General features: G+C 46.6%; 5 non-coding genes across 5 annotated transcripts; all 5 read right to left on the reverse strand.

Annotated features, from left to right (window-relative positions):
* Positions 1-9430: 9430 nt before the first annotated feature.
* Trnar-ucg (transfer RNA arginine (anticodon UCG)) lies at positions 9431-9503 on the reverse strand. The gene has a single exon. It is a non-coding gene; the product is annotated as a tRNA-Arg (tRNA).
* Positions 9504-12478: 2975 nt separating this feature from the next.
* Positions 12479-12551, reverse strand: Trnar-ucg (transfer RNA arginine (anticodon UCG)). The gene has a single exon. It is a non-coding gene; the product is annotated as a tRNA-Arg (tRNA).
* Positions 12552-13988: 1437 nt separating this feature from the next.
* Positions 13989-14061, reverse strand: Trnar-ucg (transfer RNA arginine (anticodon UCG)). The gene has a single exon. It is a non-coding gene; the product is annotated as a tRNA-Arg (tRNA).
* Positions 14062-15498: 1437 nt separating this feature from the next.
* Trnal-uag (transfer RNA leucine (anticodon UAG)) lies at positions 15499-15571 on the reverse strand. Its single transcript has one exon. It is a non-coding gene; the product is annotated as a tRNA-Leu (tRNA).
* A 1290-nt stretch (positions 15572-16861) lies between these two features.
* Positions 16862-16934, reverse strand: Trnal-uag (transfer RNA leucine (anticodon UAG)). Its single transcript has one exon. It is a non-coding gene; the product is annotated as a tRNA-Leu (tRNA).
* Between the last annotated feature and the right edge of the window lie 897 nt (positions 16935-17831).

Here is a 17831-nt window from a genome sequence, read left to right on the forward strand (position 1 = left end):
ACATGCAGAGCTAGTTGCGTCAAAATTAACACACATACTTTATGTGACTCAAAAGCCGAACGAGTTACTTTCCGTTTTAGATGTGTAAGTGCCAGTCAAAACTCGCGGTGTCGGCACTCTGCCGACCATTTCGCTAGTTAACACCGGTCTTGTTGTGTGTGTTTCAAGCTCAAGAGCATCTCCAAGCAAAAAATGGTCAACAGCAACATTCAGACGGTTTCGTAGTGCTCAATTGCTACAATAAAACGGTATGTTTCTTTTACAGAACTGGAAAAACACGAGCGTGACAGCATTCGAACCTGTAATCTTCAGATCCGAAGTCCGACGCCTTATCCATTAGGCCACACGGTCACTGACGACCAACTATAACATGTATACGACTCATCTCGAAACGCTCACACCCCTGAGGATTTGTGTTTTCGTTCTACACAGCCGCTGCCGCTTGCTCTTTCCCACCCACTCGGTACATTCAACCTCTTACGAGACCGACCAAATATAGACTGAGAAACAAGACCACACACTTTGTGCATTCGGAATCGAAGGCAAGGCGTCCCTCGCCGGATTTGCTACGCTATCCATTTGCTACTTCTGCAGAAACGCCGACGACGACGACGACGACGACCGCGAGAGGCTCTGAGATATGTGAGAAATACATCTATAAAATGTAATTCAGACTGCCTCGTCCCACCGTATGCTGTACCGCTTTGGTAAATGCTTTATCTGCGCCATTCGCCTTAATCACATCTGAGAGTAATTCTTAAAAAAACGCCTGTCGCTAATTGTTCGTCATCAAAGATACTGTTTGCTACACGGCCACGACGCGCAACTGATTTCCAAAATTCATCTTTCTCCTGTTAGGATGGAACTTACGACTCCTGGTTTATTAGAACACTGCTCTACCGCTGAGCTAAAGAGGCGCGGCCTAGCGGTACTGTTGGGTACTTCATCCTTACGGTCGTCTGCATCATCCGACTTCAGCTGACAACACTTCATATTACCGGCTAATATTTGCAGCTATGACGACCCATTACTGCTTAGCTACACATCTGACACGTAACCAATGTTCTCTCCAAACAACAACACTTGCATTTCAGAACATGTCTTTCACACATGTCTACAAAATCACCTTCACCTTCAAATACAGTTTTCTTGTGACTGACAGAGACATAGGCAAAGTTTAAAGTTGCTTTTTCCATTACATCTCGTTAATCAGAAAAACGGTAATTTACATCTGCAGCGGAACAAAATTCCGTTCCTCCCAGCGTGTGGCTCGAACCCACGACCCTGGGATTAAGAGTCTAACGCTCTACCGACTGCGCTAGCCGGCTACCTCGGCGAATACCTCCCGGGTAGCACGTCACACAGTACTCGTTTGGGTTGGGTGGTCCCATACAGAATCTCTCCATGCTGCCTAATGTTTTCCTAACGTCACACTCGTCACGTACTTCACTTTTATGTCATAATCATTTCTGAGAGGTAAGGAAATTGCATGACAACATGCAGAGCTAGTTGCGTCAAAATTAACACACATACTTTATGTGACTCAAAAGCCGAACGAGTTACTTTCCGACGTTGTTTTAGATGTGTAAGTGCCAGTCAAAACTCGCGGTGTCGGCACTCTGCCGACCATTTCGCTAGTTAACACCGGTCTTGTTGTGTGTGTTTCAAGCTCAAGAGCATCTCCAAGCAAAAAATGGTCAACAGCAACATTCAGACGGTTTCGTAGTGCTCAATTGCTACATTAAAACGGTATGTTTCTTTTTCAGAACTGGAAAAACACGAGCGTGACAGCATTCGAACCTGTAATCTTCAGATCCGAAGTCCGACGCCTTATCCATTAGGCCACACGGTCACGGACGACCAACTATAACATGTATACGACTCATCTCGAAACGCTCACACCCCTGAGGATTTGTGTTTTCGTTCTACACAGCCGCTGCCGCTTGCTCTTTCCCACCCACTCGGTACATTCAACCTCTTACGAGACCGACCAAATATAGACTGAGAAACAAGACCACACACTTTGTGCATTCGGAATCGAAGGCAGGGCGTCCCTCGCCGGATTTGCTACGCTGGCCATTTGCTACTTCTGCAGAAGCGGCGGCGGCGGCGACGACGACCGACGACCGACGACCGACGACGACGACGACGACGACCGCGAGAGGATCTCAGATATGTGAGAAATACATCTATAAAATGTAATTCAGACTGCCTCGTCCTACCGTATGCTGTACCGCTTTGGTAAATGCTTTATCTGTGCCATTCGCCTTAATCACATCTGAGAGTAATTCTTAAAAAAACCCCTGTCGCTAATAGTTCGTCATCACAGATACTGTTTGCTATACGGCCACGACGCGCAACTGATTTCCAAAATTCATCATTCTCCTGTTAGGATGGAACTTACGACTCCTGGTTTATTAGAACACTGCTCTACCGCTGAGCTAAAGAGGCGCGGCCTAGCGGTACTCTTGGGTACTTCGTCCTTACGGTCGTCTGCATCATCCGACTTCAGCTGACAACACTTCATATTACCGGCTAATATTTGCAGCTATGACGACCCATTACTGCTTAGCTACACATCTGACACGTAACCAATGTTCTCTCCAAACAACAACACTTGCATTTCAGAACATGTCTTTCACACATGTCTACAAAATCACCTTCACCTTCAAATACAGTTTTCTTGTGACTGACAGAGACATAGGCAAAGTTTAAAGTTGCTTTTTCCATTACATCTCGTTAATCAGAAAAACGGTAATTTACATCTGCAGCAGAACAAAATTTCGTTCCTCCCAGCGTGTGGCTCGAACCCACGACCCTGGGATTAAGAGTCTGACCCTCTACCGACTGCGCTAGCCGGCTACCTCGGCGAATACCTGCCGGGTAGCACGTCACACAGTACTCGTTTGGGTTGGGTGGTCCCATACAGAATCTCTCCATGCTGCCTAATGTTTTCCTAACGTCACACTCGTCACGTACTTCACTTTTATGTCATAATCATTTCTGAGAGGTAAGGAAATTGCATGACAACATGCAGAGCTAGTTGCGTCTAAATTAACACACATACTTTATGTGACTCAAAAGCCGAACGAGTTACTTTACGACGTTGTTTCAGATGTGTAAGTGCCAGTCAAAAATCGCGGTGTCGGCACTCTGCCGACCATTTCACTAGTTAACACCGGTCTTGTTGTGTGTGTTTCAAGCTCAAGAGCATCTCCAAGCAAAAAATGGTCAACAGCAACATTCAGACGGTTTCGTAGTGCTCAATTGCTACATTAAAACGGTATGTTTCTTTTTCAGAACTGGAAAAACATGAGCGTGACAGCATTCGAACCCGTAATCTTCAGATCCGAAGTCCGACGCCTTATCCATTAGGCCACACGGTCACTGACGACCAACAATAACATGTATACGACTCATCTCGAAACGCTCACACCCCTGAGGATTTGTGTTTTCGTTCTACACAGCCGCTGCCGCTTGCTCTTTCCCACCCACTCGGTACATTCAACCTCTTACGAGACCGACCAAATATAGACTGAGAAACAAGACCACACACTTTGTGCATTCGGAATCGAAGGCAGGGCGTCCCTCGCCGGATTTGCTACGCTGGCCATTTGCTACTTCTGCAGAAGCGCCGACGACGACGACGACGACGACGACGACGACGACCGCGAGAGGCTCTGAGATATGTGAGAAATACATCTATAAAATGTAATTCAGACTGCCTCGTCCCACCGTATGCTGTACCGCTTTGGTAAATGCTTTATCTGCGCCATTCGCCTTAATCACATCTGAGAGTAATTCTTAAAAAAACGTCTGTCGCTAATAGTTCGTCATCACAGATACTGTTTGCTATACGGCCACGACGCGCAACTGATTTCCAAAATTCATCTTTCTCCTGTTAGGATGGAACTTACGACTCCTGGTTTATTAGAGCACTGCTCTACCGCTGAGCTAAAGAGGCGCGGCCTAGCGGTACTGTTGGGTACTTCGTCCTTACGGTCGTCTGCATCATCCGACTTCAGCTGACAACACTTCATATTACTGGCTAATATTTGCAGCTATGACGACCCATTATTGCTTAGCTACACATCTGACACGTAGCCAATGTTCTCTCCAAACAACAACACTTGCATTTCAGAACATGTCTTTCACACATGTCTACAAAATCACCTTCACCTTCAAATACAGTTTTCTTGTGACTGACAGAGACATAGGCAAAGTTTAAAGTTGCTTTTTCCATTACATCTCGTTAATCAGAAAAACGGTAATTTACATCTGCAGCGGAACAAAATTCCGTTCCTCCCAGCGTGTGGCTCGAACCCACGACCCTGGGATTAAGAGTCTGACGCTCTACCGACTGCGCTAGCCGGCTACCTCGGCGAATACCTCCCGGGTAGCACGTCACACAGTACTCGTTTGGGTTGGGTGGTCCCATACAGAATCTCTCCATGCTGCCTAACGTTTTCCTAACGTCACACTCGTCACGTACTTCACTTTTATGTCATAATCATTTCTGAGAGGTAAGGAAATTGCATGACAACATGCAGAGCTAGTTGCGTCAAAATTAACACACATACTTTATGTGACTCAAAAGCCGAACGAGTTACTTTCCGACGTTGTTTTAGATGTGTAAGTGCCATTCAAAACTCGCGGTGTCGGCACTCTGCCGACCATTTCACTAGTTAACACCGGTCTTGTTGTGTGTGTTTCAAGCTCAAGAGCATCTCCAAGCAAAAAATGGTCAACAGCAACATTCAGACGGTTTCGTAGTGCTCAATTGCTACATTAAAACGGTATGTTTCTTTTTCAGAACTGGAAAAACACGAGCGTGACAGCATTCGAACCTGTAATCTTCAGATCCGAAGTCCGACGCATTATCCATTAGGCCACACGGTCACTGACGACCAACTATAACATGTATACGACTCATCTCGAAACGCTCACACCCCTGAGGATTTGTGTTTTCGTTCTACACAGCCGCTGCCGCTTGCTCTTTCCCACCCACTCGGTACATTCAACCTCTTACGAGACCGACCAAATATAGACTGAGAAACAAGACCACACACTTTGTGCATTCGGAATCGAAGGCAGGGCGTCCCTCGCCGGATTTGCTACGCTGGCCATTTGCTACTTCTGCAGAAGCGGCGGCGGCGGCGACGACGACGACGACGACCGACGACGACGACGACGACGACCGCGAGAGGATCTGAGATATGTGAGAAATACATCTATAAAATGTAATTCAGACTGCCTCGTCCCACCGTATGCTGTACCGCTTTGGTAAATGCTTTATCTGCGCCATTCGCCTTAATCACATCTGAGAGTAATTCTTAAAAAAACCCCTGTCGCTAATAGTTCGTCATCACAGATACTGTTTGCTATACGGCCACGACGCGCAACTGATTTCCAAAATTCATCTTTCTCCTGTTAGGATGGAACTTACGACTCCTGGTTTATTAGAACACTGCTCTACCGCTGAGCTAAAGAGGCGCGGCCTAGCGGTACTCTTGGGTACTTCGTCCTTACGGTCGTCTGCATCATCCGACTTCAGCTGACAACACTTCATATTACCGGCTAATATTTGCAGCTATGACGACCCATTACTGCTTAGCTACACATCTGACACGTAACCAATGTTCTCTCCAAACAACAACACTTGCATTTCAGAACATGTCTTTCACACATGTCTACAAAATCACCTTCACCTTCAAATACAGTTTTCTTGTGACTGACAGAGACATAGGCAAAGTTTAAAGTTGCTTTTTCCATTACATCTCGTTAATCAGAAAAACGGTAATTTACATCTGCAGCAGAACAAAATTCCGTTCCTCCCAGCGTGTGGCTCGAACCCACGACCCTGGGATTAAGAGTCTGACGCTCTACCGACTGCGCTAGCCGGCTACCTCGGCGAATACCTGCCGGGTAGCACGTCACACAGTACTCGTTTGGGTTGGGTGGTCCCATACAGAATCTCTCCATGCTGCCTAATGTTTTCCTAACGTCACACTCGTCACGTACTTCACTTTTATGTCATAATCATTTCTGAGAGGTAAGGAAATTGCATGACAACATGCAGAGCTAGTTGCGTCTAAATTAACACACATACTTTATGTGACTCAAAAGCCGAACGAGTTACTTTCCGACGTTGTTTCAGATGTGTAAGTGCCAGTCAAAACTCGCGGTGTCGGCACTCTGCCGACCATTTCACTAGTTAACACCGGTCTTGTTGTGTGTGTTTCAAGCTCAAGAGCATCTCCAAGCAAAAAATGGTCAACAGCAACATTCAGACGGTTTCGTAGTGCTCAATTGCTACATTAAAACGGTATGTTTCTTTTTCGGAACTGGAAAAACATGAGCGTGACAGCATTCGAACCCGTAATCTTCAGATCCGAAGTCCGACGCCTTATCCATTAGGCCACACGGTCACTGACGACCAACTATAACATGTATACGACTCATCTCGAAACGCTCACACCCCTGAGGATTTGTGTTTTCGTTCTACACAGCCGCTGCCGCTTGCTCTTTCCCACCCACTCGGTACATTCAACCTCTTACGAGACCGACCAAATATAGACTGAGAAACAAGACCACACACTTTGTGCATTCGGAATCGAAGGCAGGGCGTCCCTCGCCGGATTTGCTACGCTGGCCATTTGCTACTTCTGCAGAAGCGGCGGCGGCGGCGGCGACGACGACGACGACGACGACCGCGAGAGGATCTGAGATATGTGAGAAATACATCTATAAAATGTAATTCAGACTGCCTCGTCCCACCGTATGCTGTACCGCTTTGGTAAATGCTTTATCTGCGCCATTCGCCTTAATCACATCTGAGAGTAATTCTTAAAAAAACGCCTGTCGCTAATTGTTCGTCATCATAGATACTGTTTGCTATACGGCCACGACGCACAACTGATTTCCAAAATTCATCTTTCTCCTGTTAGGATGGAACTTACGACCCCTGGTTTATTAGAACACTGCTCTACCGCTGAGCTAAAGAGGCGCGGCCTAGCGGTACGCTTGGGTACTTCGTCCTTACGGCCGTCTGCATCATCCGACTTCAGCTGACAACACTTCATACTACCGGCTAATATTTGCAGCTATGACGACCCATTACTGCTTAGCTACACATCTGACACGTAACCAATGTTCTCTCCAAACAACAACACTTGCATTTCAGAACATGTCTTTCACACATGTCTACAAAATCACTTTCACCTTCAAATACAGTTTTCTTGTGACTGCAGAGACATAGGCAAAGTTTAAAGTTGCTTTTTCCATTACATCTCGGTAATCAGAAAAACGGTAATTTACATCTGCAGCGGAACAAAATTCCGTTCCTCCCAGCGTGTGGCTCGAACCCACGACCCTGGGATTAAGAGTCTGACGCTCCACCGACTGCGCTAGCCGGCTACCTCGGCGAATACCTGCCGGGTAGCACGTCACTCAGTACTCGTTTGGGTTGGGTGGTCCCATACAGAATCTCTCCATGCTGCCTAATGTTTTCCTAACGTCACACTCGTCACGTACTTCACTTTTATGTCATAATCATTTCTGAGAGGTAAGGAAATTGCATGACAACATGCAGAGCTAGTTGCGTCTAAATTAACACACATACTTTATGTGACTCAAAAGCCGAACGAGTTACTTTCCGACGTTGTTTCAGATGTGTAAGTGCCAGTCAAAACTCGCGGTGTCGGCACTCTGCCGACCATTTCACTAGTTAACACCGGTCTTGTTGTGTGTGTTTCAAGCTCAAGAGCATCTCCAAGCAAAAAATGGTCAACAGCAACATTCAGACGGTTTCGTAGTGCTCAATTGCTACATTAAAACGGTATGTTTCTTTTTCAGAACCGGAAAAACACGAGCGTGACAGCATTCGAACCTGTAATCTTCAGATCCGAAGTCCGACGCCTTATCCATTAGGCCACACGGTCACTGACGACCAACTATAACATGTATACGACTCATCTCGAAACGCTCACACCCCTGAGGATTTGTGTTTTCGTTCTACACAGCCGCTGCCGCTTGCTCTTTCCCACCCACTCGGTACATTCAACCTCTTACGAGACCGACCAAATATAGACTGAGAAACAAGACCACACACTTTGTGCATTCGGAATCGAAGGCAGGGCGTCCCTCGCCGGATTTGCTACGCTGGCCATTTGCTACTTCTGCAGAAGCGGCGGCGGCGGCGCCGACGACGACGACGACGACGACGACGACGACGACGACGATGACGACGATGACGACGACGACGACGACGACGACCGCGAGAGGCTCTGAGATATGTGAGAAATACATCTATAAAATGTAATTCAGACTGCCTCGTCCCACCGTATGCTGTACCGCTTTGGTAAATGCTTTATCTGCGCCATTCGCCTTAATCACATCTGAGAGTAATTCTTAAAAATACGCCTGTCGCTAACTGTTCGTCATCACAGATACTGTTTGCTATACGGCCACGACGCACAACTGATTTCCAAAATTCATCTTTCTCCTGCTAGGATGGAACTTACGACTCCTGGTTTATTAGAACACTGCTCTACCGCTGAGCTAAAGAGGCGCGGCCTAGCGGTACTCTTGGGTACTTCGTCCTTACGGCCGTCTGCATCATCCGACTTCAGCTGACAACACTTCATATTACCGGCTAATATTTGCAGCTATGACGACCCATTACTGCTTAGCTACACATCTGACACGTAACCAATGTTCTCTCCAAACAACAACACTTGCATTTCAGAACATGTCTTTCACACATGTCTACAAAATCACTTTCACCTTCAAATACAGTTTTCTTGTGACTGACAGAGACATAGGCAAAGTTTAAAGTTGCTTTTTAGATTACATCTCGGTAATCAGAAAAACGGTAATTTACATCTGCAGCGGAACAAAATTCCGTTCCTCCCAGCGTGTGGCTCGAACCCACGACCCTGGGATTAAGAGTCTGACGCTCTACCGACTGCGCTAGCCGGCTACCTCTGCGAAACCTGCCGGGTAGCACGTCACACAGTACTCGTTTGGGTTGGGTGGTCCCATACAGAATCTCTCCATGCTGCCTAATGTTTTCCTAACGTCACACTCGTCACGTACTTCACTTTTATGTCATAATCATTTCTGAGAGGTAAAGAAATTGCATGACAACATGCAGAGCTAGTTGCGTCAAAATTAACACACATACTTTATGTGACTCAAAAGCCGAACGAGTTACTTTCCGACGTTGTTTCAGATGTGTAAGTGCCAGTCAAAACTCGCGGTGTCGGCACTCTGCCGACCATTTCACTAGTTAGCACCGGTCTTGTTGTGTGTGTTTCAAGCTCAAGAGCATCTCCAAGCAAAAAATGGTCAACAGCAACATTCAGACGGTTTCGTAGTGCTCAATTGCTACATTAAAACGGTATGTTTCTTTTTCAGAACTGGAAAAACACGACCGTGACAGCATTCGAACCTGTAATCTTCAGATCCGAAGTCCGACGCCTTATCCATTAGGCCACACGGTCACTGACGACCAACTATAACATGTATACGACTCATCTCGAAACGCTCACACCCCTGAGGATTTGTGTTTTCGTTCTACACAGCCGCTGCCGCTTGCTCTTTCCCACCCACTCGGTACATTCAACCTCTTACGAGACCGACCAAATATAGACTGAGAAACAAGACCACACACTTTGTGCATTCGGAATCGAAGGCAGGGCGTCCCTCGCCGGATTTGCTACGCTGGCCATTTGCTACTTCTGCAGAAGCGGCGGCGGCGACGACGACGACGACGACGACGACGACGACGACGACGACGACGACCGCGAGAGGCTCTGAGATATGTGAGAAATACATCTATAAAATGTAATTCAGACTGCCTCGTCCCACCGTATGCTGTACCGCTTTGGTAAATGCTTTATCTGCGCCATTCGCCTTAATCACATCTGAGAGTAATTCTTAAAAAAACGCCTGTCGCTAATTGTTCGTCATCACAGATACTGTTTGCTATACGGCCACGACGCACAACTGATTTCCAAAATTCATCTTTCTCCTGCTAGGATGGAACTTACGACTCCTGGTTTATTAGAACACTGCTCTACCGCTGAGCTAAAGAGGCGCGGCCTAGCGGTACTCTTGGGTACTTCGTCCTTACGGCCGTCTGCATCATCCGACTTCAGCTGACAACACTTCATATTACCGGCTAATATTTGCAGCTATGACGACCCATTACTGCTTAGCTACACATCTGACACGTAACCAATGTTCTCTCCAAACAACAACACTTGCATTTCAGAACATGTCTTTCACACATGTCTACAAAATCACTTTCACCTTCAAATACAGTTTTCTTGTGACTGACAGAGACATAGGCAAAGTTTAAAGTTGCTTTTTAGATTACATCTCGGTAATCAGAAAAACGGTAATTTACATCTGCAGCGGAACAAAATTCCGTTCCTCCCAGCGTGTGGCTCGAACCCACGACCCTGGGATTAACAGTCTGACGCTCTACCGACTGCGCTAGCCGGCTACCTCTGCGAAACCTGCCGGGTAGCACGTCACACAGTACTCGTTTGGGTTGGGTGGTCCCATACAGAATCTCTCCATGCTGCCTAATGTTTTCCTAACGTCACACTCGTCACGTACTTCACTTTTATGTCATAATCATTTCTGAGAGGTAAAGAAATTGCATGACAACATGCAGAGCTAGTTGCGTCAAAATTAACACACATACTTTATGTGACTCAAAAGCCGAACGAGTTACTTTCCGACGTTGTTTCAGATGTGTAAGTGCCAGTTAAAACTCGCGGTGTCGGCACTCTGCCGACCATTTCACTAGTTAGCACCGGTCTTGTTGTGTGTGTTTCAAGCTCAAGAGCATCTCCAAGCAAAAAATGGTCAACAGCAACATTCAGACGGTTTCGTAGTGCTCAATTGCTACATTAAAACGGTATGTTTCTTTTTCAGAACTGGAAAAACACGACTGTGACAGCATTCGAACCTGTAATCTTCAGATCCGAAGTCCGACGCCTTATCCATTAGGCCACACGGTCACTGACGACCAACTATAACATGTATACGACTCATCTCGAAACGCTCACACCCCTGAGGATTTGTGTTTTCGTTCTACACAGCCGCTGCCGCTTGCTCTTTCCCACCCACTCGGTACATTCAACCTCTTACGAGACCGACCAAATATAGACTGGGAAACAAGACCACACACTTTGTGCATTCGGAATCGAAGGCAGGGCGTCCCTCGCCGGATTTGCTACGCTGGCCATTTGCTACTTCTGCAGAAGCGCCGACGACGACGACGACGACGACGACGACGACGACGACGACCGCGAGAGGCTCTGAGATATGTGAGAAATACATCTATAAAATGTAATTCAGACTGCCTCGTCCCACCGTATGCTGTACCGCTTTGGTAAATGCTTTATCTGCGCCATTCGCCTTAATCACATCTGAGAGTAATTCTTAAAAAAACGCCTGTCGCTAATTGTTCGTCATCACAGATACTGTTTGCTATACGGCCACGACGCACAACTGATTTCCAAAATTCATCTTTCTCCTGCTAGGATGGAACTTACGACTCCTGGTTTATTAGAACACTGCTCTACCGCTGAGCTAAAGAGGCGCGGCCTAGCGGTACTCTTGGGTACTTCGTCCTTACGGCCGTCTGCATCATCCGACTTCAGCTGACAACACTTCATATTACCGGCTAATATTTGCAGCTATGACGACCCATTACTGCTTAGCTACACATCTGACACGTAACCAATGTTCTCTCCAAACAACAACACTTGCATTTCAGAACATGTCTTTCACACATGTCTACAAAATCACTTTCACCTTCAAATACAGTTTTCTTGTGACTGACAGAGACATAGGCAAAGTTTAAAGTTGCTTTTTAGATTACATCTCGGTAATCAGAAAAACGGTAATTTACATCTGCAGCGGAACAAAATTCCGTTCCTCCCAGCGTGTGGCTCGAACCCACGACCCTGGGATTAACAGTCTGACGCTCTACCGACTGCGCTAGCCGGCTACCTCTGCGAAACCTGCCGGGTAGCACGTCACACAGTACTCGTTTGGGTTGGGTGGTCCCATACAGAATCTCTCCATGCTGCCTAATGTTTTCCTAACGTCACACTCGTCACGTACTTCACTTTTATGTCATAATCATTTCTGAGAGGTAAAGAAATTGCATGACAACATGCAGAGCTAGTTGCGTCAAAATTAACACACATACTTTATGTGACTCAAAAGCCGAACGAGTTACTTTCCGACGTTGTTTCAGATGTGTAAGTGCCAGTTAAAACTCGCGGTGTCGGCACTCTGCCGACCATTTCACTAGTTAGCACCGGTCTTGTTGTGTGTGTTTCAAGCTCAAGAGCATCTCCAAGCAAAAAATGGTCAACAGCAACATTCAGACGGTTTCGTAGTGCTCAATTGCTACATTAAAACGGTATGTTTCTTTTTCAGAACTGGAAAAACACGACCGTGACAGCATTCGAACCTGTAATCTTCAGATCCGAAGTCCGACGCCTTATCCATTAGGCCACACGGTCACTGACGACCAACTATAACATGTATACGACTCATCTCGAAACGCTCACACCCCTGAGGATTTGTGTTTTCGTTCTACACAGCCGCTGCCGCTTGCTCTTTCCCACCCACTCGGTACATTCAACCTCTTACGAGACCGACCAAATATAGACTGAGAAACAAGACCACACACTTTGTGCATTCGGAATCGAAGGCAGGGCGTCCCTCGCCGGATTTGCTACGCTGGCCATTTGCTACTTCTGCAGAAGCGCCGACGACGACGACGACGACGACGACGACGACCGCGAGAGGCTCTGAGATATGTGAGAAATACATCTATAAAATGTAATTCAGACTGCCTCGTCCCACCGTATGCTGTACCGCTTTGGTAAATGCTTTATCTGCGCCATTCGCCTTAATCACATCTGAGAGTAATTCTTAAAAAAACGCCTGTCGCTAATTGTTCGTCATCACAGATACTGTTTGCTATACGGCCACGACGCACAACTGATTTCCAAAATTCATCTTTCTCCTGTTAGGACGGAACTTACGACTCCTGGTTTATTAGAACACTGCTCTACCGCTGAGCTAAAGAGGCGCGGCCTAGCGGTACTCTTGGGTACTTCGTCCTTACGGCCGTCTGCATCATCCGACTTCAGCTGACAACACTTCATATTACCGGCTAATATTTGCAGCTATGACGACCCATTACTGCTTAGCTACACATCTGACACGTAACCAATGTTCTCTCCAAACAACAACACTTGCATTTCAGAACATGTCTTTCACACATGTCTACAAAATCACTTTCACCTTCAAATACAGTTTTCTTGTGACTGACAGAGACATAGGCAAAGTTTAAAGTTGCTTTTTAGATTACATCTCGGTAATCAGAAAAACGGTAATTTACATCTGCAGCGGAACAAAATTCCGTTCCTCCCAGCGTGTGGCTCGAACCCACGACCCTGGGATTAAGAGTCTGACGCTCTACCGACTGCGCTAGCCGGCTACCTCGGCGAATACCTGCCAGGTTGCATGTCACATAGTACTCGTTTGGGTTGGGTGGTCCCATACAGAATCTCTCCATGCTGCCTAATGTTTTCCTAACGTCACACTCGACACGTACTTCACTTTTATGTCATAATCATTTCCGAGAGGTAAGGAAATTGCATGACAACATGCAGAGCTAGTTGCGTCAAAATTAACACACATACTTTATGTGACTCAAAAGCCGAACGAGTTACTTTCCGACGTTGTTTCAGATGTGTAAGTGCCAGTCAAAACTCGCGGTGTCGGCACTCTGCCGACCATTTCGCTAGTTAACACCGGTCTTGTTGCGTGTGTTTCAAGCTCAAGAGCATCTCCAAGCAAAAAATGGTCAACAGCAACATTCAGACGGTTTCGTAGTGCTCAATTGCTACATTAAAACGGTATGTTTCTTTTTCAGAACTGGAAAAACACGACCGTGACAGCATTCGAACCTGTAATCTTCAGATCCGAAGTCCGACGCCTTATCCATTAGGCCACACGGTCACTGACGACCAACTATAACATGTATACGACTCATCTCGAAACGCTCACACCCCTGAGGATTTGTGTTTTCGTTCTACACAGCCGCTGCCGCTTGCTCTTTCCCACCCACTCGGTACATTCAACCTCTTACGAGACCGACCAAATATAGACTGAGAAACAAGACCACACACTTTGTGCATTCGGAATCGAAGGCAGGGCGTCCCTCGCCGGATTTGCTACGCTGGCCATTTGCTACTTCTGCAGAAGCGCCGACGACGACGACGACGACGACGACGACGACCGCGAGAGGCTCTGAGATATGTGAGAAATACATCTATAAAATGTAATTCAGACTGCCTCGTCCCACCGTATGCTGTACCGCTTTGGTATATGCTTTATCTGCGCCATTCGCCTTAATCACATCTGAGAGTAATTCTTAAAAAAACGCCTGTCGGTAATTGTTCGTCATCACAGATACTGTTTGCTATACGGCCACGACGCACAACTGATTTCCAAAATTCATCTTTCTCCTGTTAGGATGGAACTTACGACTCCTGGTTTAGTAGAACACTGCTCTACCGCTGAGCTAAAGAGGCGCGGCCTAGCGGTACTCTTGGGTACTTCGTCCTTACGGTCGTCTGCATCATCCGACTTCAGCTGACAACACTTCATATTACCGGCTAATATTTGCAGCTATGACGACCCATTACTGCTTAGCTACACATCTGACACGTAACCAATGTTCTCTCCAAACAACAACACTTGCATTTCAGAACATGTCTTTCACACATGTCTACAAAATCACCTTCACCTTCAAATACAGTTTTCTTGTGACTGACAGAGACATAGGCAAAGTTTAAAGTTGCTTTTTCCATTACATCTCGGTAATCAGAAAAACGGTAATTTACATCTGCAGCGGAACAAAATTCCGTTCCTCCCAGCGTGTGGCTCGAACCCACGACCCTGGGATTAAGAGTCTGACGCTCTACCGACTGCGCTAGCCGGCTACCTCGGCGAATACCTGCCGGGTAGCACGTCACACAGTACTCGTTTGGGTTGGGTGGTCCCATACAGAATCTCTCCATGCTGCCTAATGTTTTCCTAACGTCACACTCGTCACGTACGTCACTTTTATGTCATAATCATTTCTGAGAGGTAAAGAAATGGCATGACAACATGCAGAGCTAGTGGCGTCAAAATTAACACACATACTTTATGTGACTCAAAAGCCGAACGAGTTACTTTCCGACGTTGTTTTAGATGTGTAAGTGCCAGTCAAAACTCGCGGTGTCGGCACTCTGCCGATCATTTCGCTAGTTAACACCGGTCTTGTTGTGTGTGTTTCAAGCTCAAGAGCATCTCCAAGCAAAAAATGGTCAACAGCAACATTCAGACGGTTTCGTAGTGCTCAATTGCTACATTAAAACGGTATGTTTCTTTTTCAGACCTGGAAAAACACGACCGTGACAGCATTCGAACCTGTAATCTTCAGATCCTAAGTCCGACGCCTTATCCATTAGGCCACACGGTCACTGACGACTAGCTATAACATGTATACGACTCATCTTGAAACGCTCACACCCCTGAGGATTTGTGTTTTCGTTCTACACAGCCGCTGCCGCTTGCTCTTTCCCACCCACTCGGTACATTCAACCTCTTACGAGACCGACCAAATATAGACTGAGAAACAAGACCACACACTTTGTGCATTCGGAATCTAAGGCAGGGCGTCCCTCGCCGGATTTGCTACGCTGGCCATTTGCTACTTCTGCAGAAGCGGCGGCGGCGGCGAGTAATTCTTAAAAAAACGCCTGTCGCTAATTGTTCGTCATCACAGATACTGTTTGCTATACGGCCACGACGCGCAACTGATTTCCAAAATTCATCTTTCTCCTGTTAGGATGGAACTTACGATTTCTGGTTTATTAGAACACTGCACTACCGCTGAGCTAAAGTGGCGCGGCCTAGCGGTACTCTTGGGTACTTCGTCCTTACGGTCGTCTGCATCATCCGACTTCAGCTGACAACACTTCATATTACCGGCTAATATTTGCAGCTATGACGACCCATTACTGCTTAGCTACACATCTGACACGTAACCAATGTTCTCTCCAAACAACAACACTTGCATTTCAGAACATGTCTTTCACACATGTCTACAAAATCACCTTCACCTTCAAATACAGTTTTCATGTGACTGACAGAGACATAGGCAAAGTTTAAAGTTGCTTTTTCCATTACATCTCGGTAATCAGAAAAACGGTAATTTAAATCTGCAGCGGAACAAAATTCCGTTCTTCCCAGCGTGTGGCTCGAACCCACGACCCTGGGATTAAGAGTCTGACGCTCTACCGACTGCGCTAGCCGGCTACCTCGGCGAATACCTGCCGGGTAGCACGTCACACAGTACTCGTTTGGGTTGGGTGGTCCCATACAGAATCTCTCCATGCTGCCTAATGTTTTCCTAACGTCACACTCGTCACGTACGTCACTTTTATGTCATAATCATTTCTGAGAGGTAAAGAAATGGCATGACAACATGCAGAGCTAGTGGCGTCAAAATTAACACACATACTTTATGTGACTCAAAAGCCGAACGAGTTACTTTCCGACGTTGTTTTAGATGTGTAAGTGCCAGTCAAAACTCGCGGTGTCGGCACTCTGCCGACCATTTCGCTAGTTAACACCGGTCTTGTTGTGTGTGTTTCAAGCTCAAGAGCATCTCCAAGCAAAATATGGTCAACAGCAACATTCAGACGGTTTCGTAGTGCTCAATTGCTACATTAAAACGGTATGTTTCTTTTTCAGAACTGGAAAAACACGACCGTGACAGCATTCGAACCTGTAATCTTCAGATCCTAAGTCCGACGCCTTATCCATTAGGCCACACGGTCACTGACGACTAGCTATAACATGTATACGACTCATCTTGAAACGCTCACACCCCTGAGGATTTGTGTTTTCGTTCTACACAGCCGCTGCCGCTTGCTCTTTCCCACCCACTCGGTACATTCAACCTCTTACGAGACCGACCAAATATAGACAGAGAAACAAGACCACACACTTTGTGCATTCGGAATCGAAGGCAGGGCGTCCCTCGCCGGATTTGCTACGCTGGCCATTTGCTACTTCTGCAGAAGCGGCGGCGGCGGCGAGTAATTCTTAAAAAAACGCCTGTCGCTAATTGTTCGTCATCACAGATACTGTTTGCTATACGGCCACGACGCGCAACTGATTTCCAAAATTCATCTTTCTCCTGTTAGGATGGAACTTACGATTTCTGGTTTATTAGAACACTGCACTACCGCTGAGCTAAAGTGGCGCGGCCTAGCGGTACTCTTGGGTACTTCGTCCTTACGGTCGTCTGCATCATCCGACTTCAGCTGACAACACTTCATATTACCGGCTAATATTTGCAGCTATGACGACCCATTACTGCTTAGCTACACATCTGACACGTAACCAATGTTCTCTCCAAACAACAACACTTGCATTTCAGAACATGTCTTTCACACATGTCTACAAAATCACCTTCACCTTCAAATACAGTTTTCATGTGACTGACAGAGACATAGGCAAAGTTTAAAGTTGCTTTTTCCATTACATCTCGGTAATCAGAAAAACGGTAATTTAAATCTGCAGCGGAACAAAATTCCGTTCTTCCCAGCGTGTGGCTCGAACCCACGACCCTGGGATTAAGAGTCTGACGCTCTACCGACTGCGCTAGCCGGCTACCTCGGCGAATACCTGCCGGGTAGCACGTCACACAGTACTCGTTTGGGTTGGGTGGT

This window comes from Schistocerca gregaria, unplaced genomic scaffold, assembly GCF_023897955.1.
Source record: "Schistocerca gregaria isolate iqSchGreg1 unplaced genomic scaffold, iqSchGreg1.2 ptg000066l, whole genome shotgun sequence".
Classification (NCBI taxonomy): Eukaryota; Metazoa; Arthropoda; class Insecta; order Orthoptera; family Acrididae; genus Schistocerca; species Schistocerca gregaria.